This window comes from Pogona vitticeps, chromosome 3, assembly GCF_051106095.1.
Source record: "Pogona vitticeps strain Pit_001003342236 chromosome 3, PviZW2.1, whole genome shotgun sequence".
In the NCBI taxonomy this organism is placed as follows: Eukaryota; Metazoa; Chordata; class Lepidosauria; order Squamata; family Agamidae; genus Pogona; species Pogona vitticeps.
In genome coordinates this window covers 185251588-185273746 of record NC_135785.1, presented here as the reverse complement: position 1 = coordinate 185273746, position 22159 = coordinate 185251588, and the positions used below count along the sequence as shown (strand labels likewise).

General features: G+C 41.3%; 1 protein-coding gene and 1 long non-coding RNA gene across 5 annotated transcripts in view; both read right to left on the bottom strand.

The window, feature by feature from the left end:
• Positions 1–22159, bottom strand: part of NHS (NHS actin remodeling regulator) — a 301101-nt gene that overhangs the window by 273593 nt on the left and 5349 nt on the right. The gene's annotated exons all lie outside the window — the stretch shown is intronic.
• The window catches only part of LOC140705721 (uncharacterized), a 41911-nt gene extending 19752 nt beyond the window's left edge, over positions 1–22159 (bottom strand). The window contains exon 1 of the long non-coding RNA XR_012085200.2: positions 1–22159. This exon is cut by the window's left edge and continues 18830 nt beyond it. This is a non-coding gene — a long non-coding RNA (uncharacterized LOC140705721).

Below are 22159 nucleotides of genomic sequence, written 5' to 3'. Positions count from 1 at the left end.
TTTCCCAAGGATATCATGTACCAGCTAAGGACGCCATCCCATCACAAGCTACCTGGGAATAAATTCCACTGAACTGAAGGGGACATAAAATCATAACATGGAGCTACATATCAGGGAACCTTCTCTTCATGTGCGTTAGGTACTGCAAAGTCAGATCCACCTTATGGGCGTCCAGAAAGGGCTTTCAAGATAAGTAAAATATTTATGGAGCCATCATTCCAGTTCCATATGCACTGACCCCAGAAGGTTTCCATGGATTTGAACTCAGAGTGCTAGTCTGCCACACTATCCACTACACCAGTGGCTCTTAACCTTTGTTACTCGGATGTTTTTGAACTGCAACTCCCAGAAACCCCAGCCAGCACAGTTGGTGGTGAAGGCTTCTGGGAGTTTCAGTCCAAAACTCCTGAGTAACCCAAGGTTAAGAACCAGTGCACTACACCATACTGGTTTCCCTTCATGCTTCTCCTATAAACTCATTAGATGTCCTTGAAATAAGCCACTCTCAGCACACAGACAGACATTTAAATTGTGACTGGAAGAAATAAATAGTTAACTAATGTGAGTAACTGATTGTCACATTAGGGACTTCTCTGGCTTCTAGGATTATGTAGATTAGTTTGCTGTCTTTGGTAGCTAGTCTTCAGAATTTAAGCACAGGAGTCCTCTGAAGTCTGATTTCACAAAGCACCTCAACCAATTTCTGGGGACATTAATGTGCTTTCAGCTCTAATTATTGGCCATTTCTATCATCTCTTTTTGACCTCAGTAGCAACCTCTCTCTCCCCATTTGCAGTAATACTGAAAGACTACCTTAACAGGGCTGTACTATTGATAAATACAGTATAAGGGCACAGTAAAGCATCTTCACCTGATTTGCTGCCCACTTCTTTCAGCTCTTCACTTCCCTGCCACCCCAAATATCCTCCCAAAATCTAGCCCAGGGAATCTCCCAAACCTTCAAAGCTGATTTGGGGAAGGGGCAAAGGTGATGGTGGGAGGCTCCAGAAGCAAAGCATTATTCCACTCTCCACACCTGTTGCACTGATGCAAGCAGTTCTGCCAGTGGAAAGCCTTAATTCAACTCCACTCTATGTATATTGCATTCTTGCATCCAGAATAACTCTCACTCTCTAGTTTACAGCCACAAGCATGGATCAAAACACCAGTTCCACTCAGAAACACTGAACCAAGTTGAAACAATCTTCTTTTTATTCCCACCCATTTTTAGCACAATCCAATTTTAAAGGTCATTAACCAATAACAAAGAACTCATCCTGACCAAGTGAAATTGGATTTAGTATTAAGAGTCTCGGAAGAGGGGTAAAGTTAGATACCTTAAACATTTATTTCTCCAGGAACAAACACTTGTTTTATTGTTGGCTGGCTGTTCCTGCCCGCCTCCACCGCCCTCCACTTTCACTGTACACCGTTTTCTGGATTACGTAAGGAATTAAAGCAAAGCCCACCTTGGGAGTTCAAAGGATGCCCTTCCACACGGGACCAGCCAACAATGACATCTTTCTAATCCCAGACATTCTCCTCTTACAAAGGATTCTGATCCCATAAGAATTTATTATCAGATCTCCCATCTCTCTCACGAAGTTGTTGCCTCTTTCCATTCAGCTTCAGCATGAAGAGGATTATTCTTTCATATCTTTTTTTCCCTAACATTCCTATCCTATTTTGGAATTTGTCTATCATTTTTATCTTTTGGGCTCAGGACAGCTCATAAAAATGGATAGTCTCCCTGAGGAAAAACAGGTGAGGAGATAAGGCAAACTGGGTTGTGTCATGCCAATAAATCTTTCCAAAATAAATAGAACTTCTCTTTCTCATTAAATGGTTTTTAAAGATCAGGTTTTTAGCTTGTTTTACTAAGCATTCTTTCAGGCTTGGTGGTAATTTGACAAAATGTGGCCATTAGGTACCCCTACTTACTTTGCCAAGTAGACTACTTTAGTAAGGAATTATACTACAGAATACAGTGGCAAGCAAGATGCTACAAAATGGTGAACAGAGGTATTACAGGGACAGTCTTTGGTAGAAAACAGAAAAGCGACTCATCTCACACTAGTTTAATGTTCACTCTTCCCTGAAATTTTCAGACCACTGGTTTGGCTATCTCCCTCTTACCAATGGAAAGGATGGATCACTGAGGGAATTGTATTGCAAATTTTAATTAACGTCTTATAGCTGTTTAAAATATATACAACTGTGCATTTTCCTGTCTCTGCTTCCACATCAAACAGCACACGTATTGTGCATAAATCTGCACTGTGTTTTTGTTTTACACCATCAAAACTGTTCCAGCTCATATAAATGTAGGCGAGAGGAAATTGTGGCATTCTGCCTCATCTAAAAGCAGAGGTCGAATACTGCTGTTGCAAGCATGCCTAGACAGACATGTGGACATTTCTTAAAGGTGGCATTACAGTGCCACACACTGCCCATTATACTCCAGGCTTTTTCATTCTATGGCCTTTCGAAAGAAAGGTCACACAGAGACAAATTCAGTTTTCTATAAGCTATCACTCTCATTATGGTACCCAATGTGGTGTGGTAGATAGAATGACATCTTAGGATTCTGAAGACTAGGGTTCAAATCCTTGCTTGGCCATGGAAACTCTATGAGGCTGTGCAATTGGTAAAAGATATCTCACTTACCTTGAAAGCTCTGTTAGCATTACTTTCAGTCAGTTCTGACTTGGCAGCACAAAACTCTCTATTGTGCTTATTAATATCTAACACAAGTGGGGAAGTTCCCACACACTGTTTCACCACCACTGAACAAATGGAGTATTCTTCAAAATGCTTCAACTTTTTCCATGGGATAAACTTAAGTTTCTAAAGTGGAAATGGGACTTGTTCATCTGCTAGTAGGATTTATGCTACCCACTGCCAGTGGTGCCCCTCTGCAGTCTACACAGAGAAATAAGACAATATTGCATGCAAGAGAATAAATCTGACATCCGCAATGGCCACTCTCAGAAGCCCCTTTTAGAAGACTTCAACCTCCCAAGACACTTTATCACTGATCTCTCAAGGTAACTGTAGCTCAAGAAAGGAATGACAAAGGAAGGTTCAAAACAAGGCAGCTGGAGCCAACAATTCTTAGACTCCAATACACATCAAGGTGGTTAACTAAGGACAAAGGATTCTCGGCAAGCTATAAGCAAAATCCTGTTCATGTAACCAGGATGGGGGGCAGGTGGAAACATTTAATTTAAGGTAATTAAAAGCTTCCTTTGCGGTCCTGAGGCTCTTTAGGTCTTCTTTTGGCACTGGGAAAGCCTTTGGAAGCCTCAGGATGGAGCTGGAGGGGGGGATGGAAGCCTTTTATCCATTTTTTAAAAATGCCACTGAGTTGCTGCCAGCAGGATCAGTACCACCTAGATTCATTCAGAGTCTTATAATAAAAAAAGTTATTTTTCCTTGTTGTAACACCAACCTCTCTGCTCATTTCTTGAAAACCATCTGATGGGTGATAACAGGATATCTATATAACCAACACTTTAACTGATTAACACAGGTGCTAATGCCATTGTCATTTTCAAAGTCTGCTTCCGACACCACTGACAACCTCTTCCTCCCTCCCAATCTCATTTGATCCCTGCTCCTCTACCATGACCTGTAATCCATGAATGTTCACACAGAAATAAATCAGTTAATCTTTATGGTGCCATAATTCCTTTGTTTTCATTTTTGTTCTCTCTATTTCACAAAAAACAGAAAAGGCAAAGCACAACAGGACTCCATGCACAACATTGTAAGACAAACACCAATGAAATCCAAAACCAGATTTTAAAAAAAAATGTAGATGGTTGAGACAGCCTTATTCTGGGACAGAGAGACATGATGTACAGTATACAGCTCCAAGAATGACAATCAAAATACCTCAGCTTTGAAATACTGACCATGCCACAGTCCGTGTAGACCTTTTCGTCCCATTAACTATGTGCTTATGAACCCCCCCCCCCAGGTTCCATGGGAGTTAAAAGGTCACATCTATGTTTTGGTGAAAATAAAATACAAATAAAAAAATAAATAAAGAGAAAAACATGGTGGCACCTTGATGATTAACTTTTTTACTTTTTATTTTTTATTTCGTTTTCACCTATAATGCTTGCACAGACTTACATGGCTACCCCTTCCACATCTATATTTTTGGCAGGAGGGAATTCTACAGATTTCTTTAATCTTAAAAGGCATTTCCAATCTTTATAATCCATCTATATTCAAATGGTGAGTGGCAGTGTGAGGTGGCCTCCTGTAGTAAAGGCTGTAGGGGAAAGCAGTGTGCACCAAAGGCAGGGACGAAGCATTGTTTCTGGACGGTTGCAAACCCTTTGTAATGATATGCCCTCCCTCCCAAAATGACACCACAGTCCTTCATCCCATATATATAATCAGGTATGATCTACAGCTAAACCTCATTTCTTGCCTCACAGTTATGACAACGGGAGCCTTAGCCAGGCCCCTCTGGAACTCCGTAATAGCCTCCATCTCTGTATGTGGACATTGGCCATTTAGCTCTTTTTGTTGTCCCTACCCTCTGATGGGTATTTCTCTCACCAGAACTGAAGTAAAATTCAACTGTAAATATAATATAACTGTGCCCAAAATGGAAGAATGGGGCATCTTTTCTTGTACCGCAGACAGTAATACATCTTGGTGTGATTCTGACCATTCAGAAAGACATTTTCAGTGGCTATTCCACAAGTACAAAACTTTAACCTAGAGACTGAATCTTTTCTGTCATTTCAGAAGTGTATGTCAACACTGTTTGAGATTCCTTCAATTAGCTATTTGAATCTTAAAATATCCTTCGGTCTAAAATGGATGCGATACGGCAGAATAGAAATCTAAATTCAAACAAAGAATCACAGGATTAGAGCCACTACTCTACAACTCTGTGTTTCTGAAGCCATAATCTATCTGATAATAATAGATAATTCTACTAGATAATCCTAGGTGATTATATATCTATCCGATAGATAATTCAGGCATTATATATCTGTATACAATTACCATGGATAGAGGGAACTGATCTAGCCCAACTTTCTTTGTTTCCAGAGCTGCTGATCTCCTACATATGGACAGCAAAGAGAAGATTCTTTTGGGGGTTTCCAAATGAGTCAGATTCCTATTTTTTCACCATCCCAAATCACACGGCAAGCCCTCACTGATAACTGATGCTTTCCAAACTCAGCTTCAATGTTCTCCATGTGCAGGAGAGCAACAGCATAAGGAATGGAGGAAGGAGAGGCTAGATGTTCCCCTCTATCCATGGCAAATGTCAATGGATGGTGCCCGAATAGGGCTATCGTCTATCCATCAAACTGCTGGAACATAATGATTGTTTCTGACACAAGCAAAATCACTGAGGTTTCTTTTAAAATAGCAGCTCCAGTGCTTGGCAGCTACAGAACACACTTCAGATCTTTATTAAACTTTTCATCACTGCTTTTTTTAATTAAGCCAATTCCCTTGGCATCATCTCATCTCAACATGACAGTAATTAACTCAGCACAACTGAATACTGGGGGGAGGGGTTGGAATGAAGTGTTTCAGCTTTCTTTCTATTTTCCTAATGTAGAAATTAAAAGTTCTCTTGGTCCACTGCTGTGAAAAGTGCAGTTCTGCCCTTCAAGGAAAATGCCCAGTCATTGTCAATAATAATGAGCTTGGTCGTTTGCAAAAGAAATGAAAACCACCACAGCTCTGTTTCCTCCTTGTGCTCAGTGCTTTTTAGAACTCTGCAGTAATTGGAAATCCACAGATATTTTTTAAAAAAGTAAATAAAATTTCACCCCCGATTGTGGGCCAAATGACTAACACATGGAAATGCCTTCTGATTGGTCCTTGTAGGCTCTCTCATTTTCTCCGTTAAGGTTCATCTGTTTGGGAAATGTCACACCACTCTTCTTGATTCATGCCTTAGCACACAGATCCAGCAATACAGAAGGATCCCTAGGGCATATAAGATCATATGGAGTTTCTCATGCCAAAAGGCATATGTGGATGCTCAAGGAGTATAAAATTGAAGCTAAAAAAACCTCAGTGAAAATTAGAGATAGACATACTGTATCAATCTGCATGCAGTCTATATGACTCTGAAATCCATCTTGTCCCTTTTCCACATGAATGCATGTTTTAATCCACACAAACACTGCATTTACATGCATATTTAAGCATGCATTTCTAAACCTTTTGGCTGAAACCCTGTTGTGCAACTCAACATGTGCAACAGAGATTACGTCGGTTTAAACAAGTTTGGGGTGTGCATGGCTTTTACTCCATACAGCAAAGTTGCATGCATCCTGAAATCAACAAGCTCCTATGCACCACAGGAAGCCTTTAATCAGCAATGATTTGCCACTGCTGTTGCTGATATAATCGCCCCTGCACACAAGGAGCTGGGCAACAGAATTTCAGTCAATGTCTGTCAAACTATTATTTCCCCCCCCCCCAACACATTCTGATACAGGTTATGAGCTAAGAACTGTATCTAAACATTTTGGAAATGTATCAGTTGACAGATGACAAAAATAAGGGTTCATATGTTAAGTCAGGAGGCTATGGATCATATGCGTTCATATTTTAATTTTACAAATCAGGGCAGAATTTGGTTTGATTGTTCTGTTTATGTAGCAGGCTGTTAAGCTAGTGGACATACATGGAGTTTGCACCCAGAGCCATCTGCTACCACCTCATGCATGCAGGAAACTCTTAGCTAGGAAAGAGTGCACTCTGTGATCTCTGCCTGTATGAAGGAGGGAAGGATCCATACTTCCAGTGAATCATCATCCTCTGCCAACAGTCAACAGAATTGTCCCTGTTTTTCAAACATAATTAATGTAGACACATTACAGTACAATAATGCCAGATGTTAAACCAACCTAGACATTTTTGTTTCCAACCTGTTGCCTATTGTTTGGTTTTGATTTTTTGTTTTTGTTTTCAGTGAACTTTCATTCCAACACATTCACATTTCTCCTTGTTCCTCTCCTTCAGTTTTCTACCAGTGACCGGACATGATCATAACTTTTCTGAGTTTGAAACTGGCAGCTTGCATCCAAAACTGTGTTTTTCTTTCCTGCACTTCTTCCCTAAAGTCAGCTGTACAAGTCTGTATTTCCCATATTTCATTAAGTGATTAAACTATTTTGGCCATCTGCATGTTGCATTTTATGGCCTCTTTAATCATTTACTTTAGTACTTCTTCTTTGGTCCCTTTCTCAGTAAGTATCCAGGAATATTTACCATCCCACAAAGAAATATTCTGCACTGTTTTATATTTTACTTTGAAGGAGCAATTAATTAGTCAAATTCATTCAGGGGTTCTCACTAAGGGATGCAACCCTACACACTGTTTTGATTTGCCATTTTCCCAACAGCAGTAGGAGTAATAGTAGTGGTGGTGGTGGTAGGATATTGATAAAAACCAGGGATTATGGGCAAAACTTTAATCCTTCTTTATCCCTGTTTTGGCTTTGTATGGTATAATCTGAAAAGTCACACTTGCTGATTTATTCATGATGCTCATAAATACAGCTGTCTGTCAGCTTATCCTTTTGGCAGTTTGCAAAACCAAAATGTAGAGTGGAAACTCTCAAAAAATAGAATACCCAATCTTTGAAAATTCTGCACAAGCCAAATTGTTCAGAGATGCACCTGCTTAGAAGAAAACGCATACTTCAACATCCAGGCACTTACAAAACAAATACATGAAGCTGGGAAACCACTCTACATTTAAACAAGCCAAGCTTTTGCAGTCTTTTCTATGTCTTCCACTCTATCCCCATTCCGGAAATGTTATTCAGCTATATCATTTACACCCACTCCATTCACAATGCAACTGAACTGATTTAGAAGGTGGTGGGAAATCTTTTCAATGGCAGAACACTACAAACAATCAGGCCCCAGTACTTAAAAGGATAAAACTGTATTCAAAGAAGACTATTTTTAATCTGGAAGTTGTGACAACTTATCATCTAGAACTGCCTGCATGTGGAATTCCCTGGGATGTACTGGGCATGTGTGTAAGGTGGAACAAGATCAATTAGGAATTGCCTTAGAGCTGCCTTGCTCTTCCTCTTCCTCCATCATCACGGGCAATATCTACTACAAGACTGCGGTGTGACATCATTGCCCTTAAACTTTCCTTGTCATGTGAGCAGCAGCCAGTTCATCGCACTGTAGATGGCACAACTTCATGGCCTGTTTGTGGCACCCCCTATGAAATCAGGTGGTATTAAGAATCAGCATGAAGGAGGGGAAAAGACACTGAGCTCACTTTTCATGGGCAACTAACTATGCATCCCATCCTTCATGACTTCTAGAATCAGCCTGAGTGAGCCTAGTCATGGGACTCCAAGGTGGGTTGCTTTTGGTCCATGTCGCTTAGCACCAGACTGGCTGCCAGGGATATATTGGTCTGACTTGGCATCAGGCAGGTGGAGAGTCAGAAGGGGTCTTGCCAATGCAGGAATCCTCAGTTGAGGCATCCATGAAAGATGGCCGTACAATACCAACTTAAAAACCTCAAACCAAATAGTTTCTGCCATGTTCTGAAATAGTTTGATCCACTATTAAGCAGCTCTTACCAGCACAAAATTCTTCCTAATGATCAGTCAGAATATCCTTTCTTGCTTTGGCCAACAGGATTACCACCCCATTTTTAACCTGACCAACTGTCTCCACATACTCATTCAGCCTGCAAAAAGTTACAATTTAACCTGGAACTACTCATCTGTTTCAACTTTCTCAACAGGAATTTGTCAAAAAAACAAACAAACAAACAAACAACTTGATTCCAGTCACCTATTTTTGGGAAGACATGCTGAGTGTTATATTTAATAGTCTAAAATGATGCTCTAACTTTGTGCAACTGGGCATACAACAAAAATGAAAAACTTCAAGCAGCAAGTGTAACTATACATTAACTCAAATCCATCAGGAGAAGCTGCTGAACGTCAGAAGCAATTTGACATATCTAGGCCAGATTTGATTATATCCTGTAATAAATACAAGGGAGGATGAGGGACCAGTTCCTAATTTCACTTATTCATTAAAGAAACCCCTGCCTATTAAGAATGAATAGGCACAATGAACGTTCAGAATGTAAAGCAAAGCGAAGTCTGCTTCTTATATACTGCCCCATAGCGCTTAAAGCAATTTCTGGGCAGTCTGCAACATAATTATGAAGGCTACAAATTGCCCCCCTCCCTCGGTTAGCTGGGTACTCATTTTACCAACCTCAGAAGGATGGAAGGCTGAGTCAACCTTGTACCAGCTAACAAGCACATCCTGCACATTACATTAGGTATTCAGGATTTGACCAAGTCCAGTCATAGAGCATGGGTCTAACCCCAGATTTACAACATCCAAGCCCAATCTACGTTGTTGTTGTTGTTGTTTAGTTGTTAAGTTGTGTCTGACTCTTCGTAACCCCATGGACCAGAGCACGTCAGGCCCTCCTGTCGCAAATAAAACACAAAAGGTGTGTTCCAACAACACCATTTAGTTTGGACCCTGAACTGGTGATTAAGGGAACAACTTATTCCAGCTCAGACCAATCTAGAAGCAGCTTAACTTAACTGTAGCCTAAATAGAAATCCCGTTCAAAGAATCCAGCCTGTGGCTCCTACAGTGAAAATCGGCATTTTTCTTTTGTTTCATTTTCTTTCGGATAGAGGCTCTTTCATTTTTGTATTTTTCTTCTTCTTCATAGGCATAGATTCATTTATGGGATGAAGGGCCAGGCAGGCAAGATATCAGATAAATAGATGCAGTACTTTTTCTGTTCAAAGGGGAGGAGTGATTTGCTTTCCCTTCCTGTCCATGTGGTTTGCTTCACCATTTGTATGAAAATGGCATATCCTTAGCTGAGACACTTGCAAAGTTTAAAAAGGAAGGATACAGGCAGAGGGTAGGGGGAAAGGCTGAACAGAAACTATTTCAGATTTTTTAAATCTTCCAGTCAATTGGCACCTAAAGTCACAGAGAGTGCAATGGGACATGAATGGGATGATGAAGGCATAAGAACCAAAACACCCAGCATTTTTGAAGAATTCCCAGGAGAAAGAGACTCCCATCAAGACAATCGTTAGCATGCTCTGTCTTGGGTAAGGGAACTAGTGCCACAGCACTAAAGATGGGGTCAGTAGTCTGATCCACCCTTTCAACATTCCTCCTAAAGAGTATTTGGAGTGGAGGGGAAATTGGTCATTGTTATTAGAAGCTGAAATTTTCAGTCATAAAGACTGACAAAATGAAACATTGTGAAATTCTTCATCTTTGGCTGCATACATTCTACCATTCATTTCCACACACAGCAAGCTCAGCCGCTCAGAGTGGTCGATTTGACCAGATGAGTGGGGTATAAATCAAATAAAAAAAGGGGGGGAATACTGCACTGTCCCCGGCTAGCATTGAGTCTTGTAAGGGGCAAAGCCTGTGAACGACAAAAGCAGAGCTCGGAATATTCTCAGTAATATACAGTATGTTCAAGCGAAGCACAAGTGGTGTTTGTTGTATCCATTTCCACTGAGGCATCTCATCCCCAAATTTGCACACACAATTAAATGGAAGCCAATTTACATGTTCCTCTCTTTCTGAAATTAGTACAGCTTCCTCCAAAGAGATCATATCATTGGATGGAAGGAACTTTACGACATGAAAACATATCTCTTTTTGTGGGGGAAGGGGAAGATAAAAAAAAAGATTTCTTGCTGAGCTGTACCTCATTTCTTTCAAAACATGTAGGGTAATTACAATTAATTAAAACTCAAACAATGTTATTAAAGGTAGGCTTCTGTGTACTGGATTGCATGGAACACATGAAACCAATAAAATATAATACTATGCTGCAAATTTTCACTGCATGGTTTCAGCTTAATTTTTAATATAGCACTTTGTGTTTATTGTTGACTCCCAAATTTTGATTATTAGCAAACCTCAGCTTTCTGCAGTCACATGTTGTACAAGTATCTAAAACCAATGGAATGTGACAGCATTAGAAGACAGGAAAAAAAATCTGCTTTTTAGAGGGATGTATAAAACAAGACTCCATTCAGACACAAACACAATCTGGTGTTAATCTAAATCTTCTTTACCGGCCAAGCCTAAAAGCCCTGCATTTAGTTCACCTTATTTTCTTGAACCAAAGATACAATTTAGTCCTAAGTCTTCACCTAGCAAACAGAACTCGTACACCAGTGTTGTTCAGGAGAAATTTTGTGGGAGGGGCTTGAAAGCCATGAGACAAGAGGGAAAGAGAAGTGACCAAGAAAAAGTTAGGACAAGCATTCCTGGGTCCCATCCCAAGAGCTGTGGGTGTTCCCCTCTCCCCCTGATTTCACAGAGAACGCTATCAATGACTGCCACACTTGGTCAGCATATGCTGTATAACCTTTGGCATCAAGGAGCAATATGCCACTCAAATCCAACTCCTCAAAACGCAGCTGGGAGGATGATGTTATGCTCACATCCTCCATGGGGGCTTTTCAGACACATCTCATTAACCATTGTGGGAATAGAAAGCTGGAGTAAATAGAACTATTTTTGGAATTCGGCATCTCTCTTCCTGTTTCCAGTGTAACAGTGCGCAGGCAAAATTCAATTTTAGAATGCCCTCCCTCAAGAGACCTGCCAGGCAATGACATTGTTGCCTCTTCAGTACTAGGCAAAGACCTTTCCATTTTCATGCCCCTTTTAATTAAGTATGTTTTACTACTAGTTGTCTTTTACCATGGCATTTTCATGTACTACTATTCTTCTTCATTGTATATTTTTAGACTTTGATTTTGGTTGTCTCTCTTTTCTACTTTGCTTTGCTTCTGTTGAATTTTTTGATTCTGTTTTTATTTAACTGGATTTTTTCAATTGTATTGTGCTCAGGATCCCCCCCCCCACACACACACTCCATGTCTTCATCTTTCTGGATGCTTGAGCTGTACTCATCATTCATTCATACTTCCACTCCCATCATAAAACCCAGAGCATGGGCTTTATATAGGCTTTTGGCAGATGCTTATGAGAGAACTACGCTGGGTGAAGCAACACTGCTTCACAGGGCAGGAGCCAGAGAGCAAGCATCTCAGTTTTGTAGAGAAAAGAAAACTACTGTTAATTTTTTTTAATGTGCAGTAAACACCAATAGAGAAACATGGGGGGGGGAAGGGGGGAGAGAAAACTGAATCAGTTACAAATGGAAAGAGATGATTACAACAAAAGATACTTCAGACAGTGGTGTATCATTAGCAAGCAATGCACAATCTTTTTCCCAGATTGCCAGAGAGCTTCCCCACGCTGCTTCTCTTTGTCAAACTGACAAAGCAATGTATATCTCCCTCCCCATGTGATCATCGCAAGAATGCACACTGATAATGAACCCAGGGAAGAGTACTATCAGTGGCCACTTAACATTCTTGTGACCCTTGTTAGCAGTGGTGTCTATGCAGTACCACCAATTCCTACCACCCCACTCCTGCAGTGTCTAGGAAAGCTAGACGTTAGATGTCCTGATTTTGGTGACAGTACGTGGACGGACTGGTCGCCTTGTTTCGGCTAACATTAGTTCCACGAACCATGCAGCACAATCATCAGTACTGCTCCACTTTGGTTGGGGATCCTGCCCATTTGCCTTGCTATGCAAGACCTTGTGGACAGTTTCATCCTACAGTAGCCACCGGCAGAGCCGCGGGGCTGGGCTTTTGCAGAATTTTGGGAAGGGGACTTCCCCAGTGTGTCTCCAGGGAGAAGAGCCAGCCTGTGTGGCCTTGGAAAAGCTGCACGGTCACAGGGCACCCCCAGAACAAAGGAAGGGGAAACCACTTCTGAGTACTCCCTACCCCCCCCCAAAAAAAAACCCTGAAAAAGTTTGCCATAAGTCAGAATGGACTTGACAGCATATGACGACGATGACAATGATTACGACAGACAAGGTCTGCATATCATATGTTAAAGCATGGTAGAAGCAGCTGAGCACCATCCCTCTTGGTTCAAAACATATGTCTTTTGAGGACAGATCCTGTATGCTCCAATTGTTCCACACACTTCAAACATACATGTATGACAAAGCTGTCTTCACGGCAATAAGAGAACCACCTAGCGCAAGGCAGTACAAAGCCTATGTAGTGTTCCCATAGATTGTCCTACATGATCCTGGTCTTGAGATCCTCAGCTATAAGGTTCTCAGCAGAGCAAATCATGGAAGGTCTTTCAAGCAGTGGTAGACCTACAAGGCCGCCTAGAGTAGTCCACCACGACTAGATAGGCGGGATATAAATTAAATAAATAATAATAATAATAATAATAAGGCAGGCCTGGCTGGCACTAGCAGAGACCTCCCGGAGCCAGGAAGTTCTTACAGGTTGCTGGACAAAAGATGTGGCTCTATCTGGGGTAGTTGAAGCTGCTGTTTGCCCCACAACCTAACGAACCATGTATATAGGATAAAGCTGCCTGATTCTTGTTCTATGAATATGGAGAGGGATTGTCCACTAGGCTCACTACTTCACTGCGCAACATATACACCCTATCACTGAATTACCAATCTTCCCAAGAGTATCCCCCCCCCCCGGTACCTTCCAACTTATTCAGATTTGTCATTTTTGTATATTTTATACAAATCCTTTCTAAGCACTTTCTAAGCACGTCTCCAGGCAAGTCAATCAAGCTGATAAATGGTGCTCTTAAGGAAGCATGCCTGGGCTTGCAACCAAAGCCAATCATTACTCGAGAGGAAGTTCCACTCAATTCACCAGGGTCTACTTGCAGTTAAATATAACTTAAGCATCTATTTATAACATCTTGCCTCCGATTTCCATCAACAATTGCTTTTTCTCCAGTACGTCTGCAAAAGATATAAAATGACAGATCAAAATACTTTGAAGGAGGGGGAGACCCACTCAGGGAAGGAACCTGCCGAGGGAGTGGTGTGGCATTGGGTTGGCATGCAGAGAGCGCCAGGTGAGGAGCTTCTTGTCTCCACCTAAGATGCCAGGTGATATATAAAAGATATGAAAAACTCCCATTCGACATGACATATATAAGGGCCTAGAAAGATATTGCCAGTCAGACAAACAATACTGGGATTAAACAGACAAATGTATAAAAGCTGGCTGCCTACATATCTTGTGACTTAATGGAATTGTTCCAAAAAACAATGTAAAGGAGGAAGGACTAAAGGTGAAGTACTGGGTGCTCACAACTACCCTAATAACTGCTCTGCAGAGATCGCCATACCCCTACAACTGTGCTGACTACAGTGGCATAGTTGAGCCAAGGCTTATAAAGTCCCAGAACTTTCTCAATAGCAGTTGCAAGGACCACATCTCCCCTTATGTTGGGCTCCCCTCTTTCTTCTGAGCTTAGCTGTTTGGGGGCTGAGGTGACTCTCTATCCAGCATTACCCAATCTAGCCTTTTAATTCAAAAAGAGCCCATATCTCTGCTGAGTGTCTTTTCCATCTCTTTGATCAGTTGCCGGCAGTTGTTTGTTTGCTTTTGAGATGTTCTGTTGGCTGCTATGTATGCAGCAAAGCAAACAGCATACACGAGTCTGCAATTTTGAAGTAACTGCAAGTAAATATTGTTATTATTCCTCCTACAAATGTCTCAAAATGAATATACAGAATTTGTCAGTTAATGAGAAAGGGGTGGATTATCCACGGAACTTGTAGCTATTCTCCTCTGTTGGCCTCTGTATGTCTACTGCATAGCAAAAGATATTTTACCAGAAATTCAAAACTGTGCAACAAGTTTCATCTTCAGTGGACAATTAAGATCCATTAACTGTACAAAAGATTGGTTCCTCACTTGCTGATATGGACTGCTCTGGCTACCTGCATATTTATAGTCTCTGTATGGGTGGGGGCAGCTCTAGGAACTGTCATGATGAGCATTTACACTTCCAAATTTACCATTGCACTATTGGCTGGTCAGAGGATTCTGAGACCCATAGTCCCAAAAAAATTAAACTTTCCAAGTTCTGATTTTTCAACACAAAAAAGCACATGAACTATAGATTCTTCTGTCTTCATATTCTCTTATAAAGATTTCTTTGGTTCATTTTGTTGTTGTTTTTCTTACAACTTCAACTCTTTAGCATTTGTATATCAATTCCAGGTCATGAGGTAATTAGAAAGACTGCTAATCTCTCTTCATGCTAATTATATCAAAGAGATCAAAGACCGCATCAGGGACACCTTACACTGGATGGGTGTAGTCAAGAGAGTTCCTCTTCTGCACTTACAGTAATAGCTGAAACAGATCCAATGGAGAGTTTTATAGCAAACTCTGATAAGCCGATATAAAACACAGTGCTAGATAGCAGGGAAAGCGGAGCTCCTTGATTGGGAAAACCACCCAAGTATTCACTGATGCATTTAACAACAAAGGAAAATGTTGAATAGTCAATTGCCTCCCCTCTTTTTTAGACACCACCACATTGCCAAGCTGAAGGCACACCATGCAGTAGTAATCCTTTTTATTAGCCTGTAGTCAGAGATAATAATCACTGGGCAGGTTTGGAGTCTGGCCATAAAGAGGAAGGCGGAGCAAAGAAAGCAGGGCAGCCAGCGCCAAACTCTCCTCACAGCCTCCAGAGTGGCAAGGGATGTGTTTGAAACAGTACAAACGGCCAGGATCTAAAGAGCCGTGCCACATGTGCTGTGGGAAAGACACTTCCCTTGGCCCCACTGTGCAGCCTCCGCCAAGGTGCTTCAGCAGCTGGCTTTTCAGAATGCTTAGCAATATGCCAAGGAAGGCTGCCCTTCCTAAGGGGCCAGGGAGGAGTAAAAAATAATCACTGGATTCGCCGAAGCCCTTTTCATGAATCTACATTGGCTTCTTTCAGTCCAGCTTTCTGTCTGGAAACCTCCATTTCTCAGAAAAGACCCTTTCCCCTCTTCCATCACCCCATTCTTTGCAGATCCAAAGTGATTTGGTTACAGCCCTCCCTCTCTCCCTTTGCATACTTATGTTAGGGTCAGACATAATTTGATCCCTGAAGTATAAATCATGGGACAGACAACTCTATGCAAAAAATTTCAACAAAATCAGATTCCCTGGAGCCCGTGCAGAGTTTGAATGACATAGCTATATTTTATATTCACAATTTCTCCTAAATAGTTCATTCCTTCAGCCCCAGGTCATACTAAACAATCACATCATATTGTGGAAATACTGCTGATGCTTCTCCTTTCCAGTTTCTCCAGAAAAGTCAAACTAAAGTGTTTTATATTTAGAACCAGGCATCCCGTTGATTATCAGGGTTGCTCTGCACATCATATTTTCCCTCTCCGCAGATACACTCTGTGCAGGAAAGGCAAAGGGAATCCTCATTTCACACAAGTTATGTACAAAAATCAGCCAAGAGCCCATGTTGCTCTTTTATGGCATGTGTTTGGAAGACACAGCAAAACAATAACATGATGATGTACAGAGATTACCGATCTCTAAATATGAACACTTTTGTAAATGAATCACTAAATGAGAAGAAAAAAATTGAATAGCTAGTACAAAAAACACTCATTATACCCCCTGTACCTTTATATTAGTCTTCCACACTTCTTTAACTAGTCCAAGTTACTTAAGAATTACATTTCTAATAGCTACAAACAATATAAATTCTGGTTTAATGCCAAAGCAGTATTTCAAGGTTTTCACTGTAAGGGATTTCTTTCTAGGGAAAAAAATCCACAAAGATTTGCCCAACAGAAATTCAAGATCCCACTCAAAGGATCATCCTGAAAAGGATTATTCCAACACAGTCCTTTCATGTGTAATATGGCCATGGGATCACATAAAAATGTTTATACACTGTGTTGAACCAACTCCTTTTAAGGCAGTGCCAAACTGGCAGAACACTATATAGTGTTCTACTAAAACTGAACACAAAGTTTGGAAATGTTACATTTTGGACTTCAATTCCCAGAATCCCCCAGCCATGCATACTAGGGGACTCTGGAGGCCCTAATCCCCAAAAACTACTTTTTCAAGCTCTGATCAAAGATATCTATACAGAAACATGGTCTAGGCCAGTGACAGCAAATCTTTTTGGGCCAAATGCCCAAACTCGGGGGGGGGGGGAGGACCGGCAGGTTGTGATGGTGGCGGAACCGGAAGTGGCAGCAGAAGGGGGAATCCCGGACATAGAGGTGCCTCAAGACTCCACTCTGGATCTGCCACCAGCACCAGCTGCTCCGGATCCTGGCCCGCCACCTGTCAAAGTGCTAGCACTGTGGCAGCAGCCGCCTCCTGAGGTTTGGTTGCAGGGGGGGGAGTAGCGATATAGCTACTTGTGGCTCACATGCCCACAGAAAGGGCTCTGTGTGCCAGCTGTGGCACATGCGCCATAGATTCGCCATCACTGGTCTAGGTTGTCCTTCACTGTGTGAATGTCCATAGGCATTTGGCAGACATAACAAGCCATTCAATACAACCCAAGTTGTTTAGTTGCCATTTTCCAGAGGACAGTTCAACAATCAATGCAATACAAGGTGGGAAAAAACCCCAAATGGAAAGCTGTAGTTGTATCTGGAGATACACACTGTATGGCATATTCTACCCTCAACACTGATGCAATTTAGGGGGAGGGTGGGCAAATGTTAGATTGCTACAGCAAGAAGAGGTGAGAGTCTTGTGGCACCTTAAACATGAAAAGCTTTGGTGGAGCCCCGCTCACTTCATCAGATGCATGGAATGTTGCCTCAGCTGGCTGATAATTACACGCAAGGGGGTGGGGATTGTTATTGGTCAGGTCACAGGGAACCCAAATGCAAAAAAAACACATTTTACCTTAACCGGCCCGGAATCCTTACCAAACAAAAGCTGAGCCAATTTTAAGAAACATTTGCCCTTATACAATCCACACAACATTTGTGGCATAACTAAGCCAACATCCCATCTACTCAATGAAATGGATTGCAGTCTGTGGAGGATTGTGCCAAATAAAATTGATTAGTTTTAAAGGCTTGCTGTTCTGACTCCTGAAGCAGTCATTGGAGAGCACTCCAATAAGTATGTAGACCACATGTGCACCAGTTTTTACATGGCCAAGACTAGGTTCAAGCATATCTCAGTCCAGCAACAGCAAGAAAACAAAGTATGGCTGGTGTTAAAAACCCTACACAACCACAAACTGGCTCTGTTCCAGCAAAATCAGGAGAGCAACTACATGTTTAATCCAGTTCTTTGACAGTTTCTCACATGTGCGCTTTCAGTGAGCATACATTACACATAGAAATGCACCCAGTAACATTCTGAAGAAACTAGTCTTACATCCTTCTCTTTAAAAACAAACAACAACCTTCAAAATAGTATACAAACTGTATATGGAAGATGTATATAAGACAAAAGGATTAGAACCAGCCATGGTTGTACAACCATTATATGTGTATGTAAAGAAATATGCGGTTTCCCTGGAAAGCACAAACTCTGACTAGTCAAGGTTTCCTGCAGAAACCCATATCACCAAGATGGAGCAGAGAAATCATTCACAAGAAGGCTGGCCTAAAATGTCTGCTTCCTGAGGCAGAGGTCAACATGGCCCAATCCCAAACAGATAGCAATCAAACTGAAACTTAGGTTTATGCTAGTAATGGGACAGCATCCTTCACTCTATTTGAGGGAACCATGCTAGTTTGGAAGGTGGAGAGCAGGCTGACTGGAGCAAACAGGTCAGCCCTCCAAACGAGGGAATTTGCCAGGCCTCCACCACCATTGTCCCCTCCAAAACCAAAAGTGCCACCTGAGGCCCACCTCACTCTGCCCAGTTTCCACCAGATCTCCCAGGTAATCTTCCATATGTGCAAAATACAAGCCTTCATTTTAAAAGAATTATATCACTAACATGTGATTGGACAGCAAAACCCAGCCTTCCTGAGTCTGCATGGGTCTGGAATAAAACATTTTCTTTCCTTCTGGCCATGATCAATAGCCTCTCTCCATGTCTTTCAGGTTTAATCCTCTAGCTCTGAAGAGTCCAGCAGATTTTAGAAAATTTAATATAAAGGGGTGGGAGATACTGCAGCAGTACAAGAGGAGAGTTCAAGTTTCAGTGGAAAAATAAACAAACAAGCAAAACCTGTTAGGGATCTTTTATGAGGTCTTGTCTCTTACAGGAAAGACAAGGCTGAAAAGAAAATAAGAGGGATAACTGAACACTGTTATTATAAGAAGCTTTATCTTGTCAGTTTTAAAAATTAATTAAAGCCAATCCCGAAAGTCCTCTATTGTGGCTTCCCTTATGTTCTTGACTTAGATGTTTGTAACTAATCCTCAAGTAACTTTCACAGGCATGAACTCAGCCCCAGGCCAGCCCGACGTAGGGATGAGCCAAAATAAATCTGGAGTCAGAAGGATTCTGGAATTATATAGCTAACTGGCAGCAAGAACTAACCCACTGTGGGAAAGCAAGCCATAGAAACAGAGTTTTTCCCGTGGTTACTCTTTAACTCACAAGCTTATCATTTATTTACAGAATACAAATGCTACAAACGCTGCCCCGTCTGGGTTAAGGAATTTCAGTTCACATGAGCAGACTTCCAATTATACATCAAAACCTTGACATCTCTTCCTCACATTCCTGAGGCCCCAAAGTCTTCTCTGGAAGCCTCTCTCTCACACACACACCCAAATCCTCCAGAGCAGTTCTGGGACACTACGAAGGTGTACAGAGAAAAGAGAAAACCATTCCTCTAGAAGAGGGACAGCAGTGGATTTCTCTCATGCTTTAAGGTCTTTAAGACCCATGTTTTTGGGTCATCCCATCTTGCATCAACATTTTCAGGGCAATTTTTGAACACGCATCCTCTTCAAGCCCCAATCCTATTGACACGAATAGGAACACAAAATACAAGCCAGAAAGGGGTATATTTAAAAAATATGTGGCTCTCAGTGGCTTTAGCAGTATTTATCCCATATGACCTGCAAATAAGTGGATATCATTCCACTGAAAAGGGCTACAAAATCCAGAAAACAATGGATGTTTATAACCTGCGACCTATAATGCTCCAAGTTGTATTGTAACCTGACTTGGCTAGACTCTCAGAACAATGTCTTCGTTTTAATCTTCTTGTTGTTTACTATGTCAGGGATAGTCACAATGATGAAATCTCTGTCGTGATCCAACCATTTCAAGACACATACTGTATACTGTATTATTGCAGAGCACAGCAAAGGTAATTGTCAACCTACACAGGCAACAGATTCACATAATGTTATTGTTGCCTAACTGTAACATTCAAGGCAAGTAGTGGACCATGTAATTCTTCTTGTCCTTTCCTTTGTAGATCAGGATGAATATCAAATAATTAGGGCTCTTGAAGCAACCTCATTATTGCTTGAGCACCATACTGAACGAATCTATTCATGGATCATCCCAACCCACATTCTTCACAGACTGCCTGGCCTCAGTTGTCAACATTTTGATAAACTCTTGAGTTAGGCTACTGACTGTGCTCAATATGGGGCTGCCTTTGAATACTGTACAGAAACTATGTTACTGCTAAATGCAACTACAAAGCAACAGAATAGGGCTGTTTTTCACATTTAAAGCTTATCACATATAATGGAAAACACCCTTTAGATACTCTTCACAGGTACTTTGAAGGACCACCTGCCATCGTATGTACCAACTCAAATATTAAAATGTTCAGTGGAGAGAATCCCACTGGCTCTTGTGCTGTTTGAGAGGAGGTAAGTACCCACCTACCGGAAAGGGGTTCTTTGCAATGTGGCAGTCCAGGTGTAGAATGCCTTCTTCACAGAACTTAATCTAGGAGCTACTTCTTTATTCTTTTGATGCCTTTCTAGTTTCCCAAGTTTTGTATATGCAAGGCTGATCCTGCTGCCTGTTTTAGATTGCTTTTAAAATTCTGTGTTTTTTAAGTATTTGCAAGATTCTTTCTGTGAAATGCTCTTGGAATATGTTATATATACATCGCAAGCTAGCCCCAAGGTCTTCCCTATCTAGCAGCCAGTACATGAAGGGTAACATATATATTTGTACCCTGTGGATAGATTTAATTTCAGTGTCTTCTCCTATGACTTAACAGAGCTTGCTGTTTTCCCACCTTTCCTTTCAAACTGAAAGGGCAAATGCTCAGCTTCCCAACAACTTTACCAGTGATTTTGCAAAAGCAAATACTTTCAAATCCAGTAGCCACTATGCTGCACTGTCTGTAAGTCCACATGTGGGGGAAGCATCAGTGCTGGCCTGGTTCAAATCCAGTGGAACTACCCTAATGGGACCAGGAAAAGCGAGGTTATCACAACACAACACACATCCCCTAATCATCTCAAGATCAAAACTCTCAAATTGGGAAGCACTTCAAATTATGCATCATGCTGCTCCATCCTGGGACAAAGCCAATGGCACAGATAGAGTTGGCACATGTGAGAAAAGTGAGGAATGGGAGGTCAGTCTCATTCTTTATCATAGATAGATTCATATTGAAACGTTATTTGCCTTTTGCATGATGTTAATTGTTTCTGACTAAGTTTCTTCAACTACACATTCAGGATGAGAGGGAAACAGGAAGACAATCTAATGGTTTAATAAATAACAGGCTTTTTAGATTTTTTTTAAAAAATAAACATGCCTACATGTCCTTATTTCACATCACTGATTTTTTTTAATAAAAAAAACTTTATTACTCTGTGTCCTGGGAATTGCAATTAAAAGAGCTAAGACAGTAATGCATTTATGAAAGTTTGGAATGACATGCAAGTCTCAACTGTGAACTTAAAGGGAAGAGGAAAAAGGACAATATCCCACCAATGGCAGTGTTGGTGACGGATGACTCATGCTTGTCTTCATATCTTCCAAATCGTGAGGACCCAGCATGAGCTGTGGCATGTATGCAGTGAATAAACAGATTTCAAGACAACTATTTTTTGCAGTATATCTTGGTTTTGAAGGCTAGTTAGGGGGCTGGGAAACCTTCCCTTTTGGCTAGCTATATTATTGTGAGACAAGGGAAGCTATTCTCTCCACTTCTAAAACATAGACCTCCCCAAGGCTGCATGGTGGATGCGTGCAGTCAAGCACCATGATACAGACTGCTCCTGAGTAGAGATGGGGGTATTCGTATACAAATACCCCCCCACACCGGCAGCGAATAACGAGGGTTCGGCCCCCTGTGGCC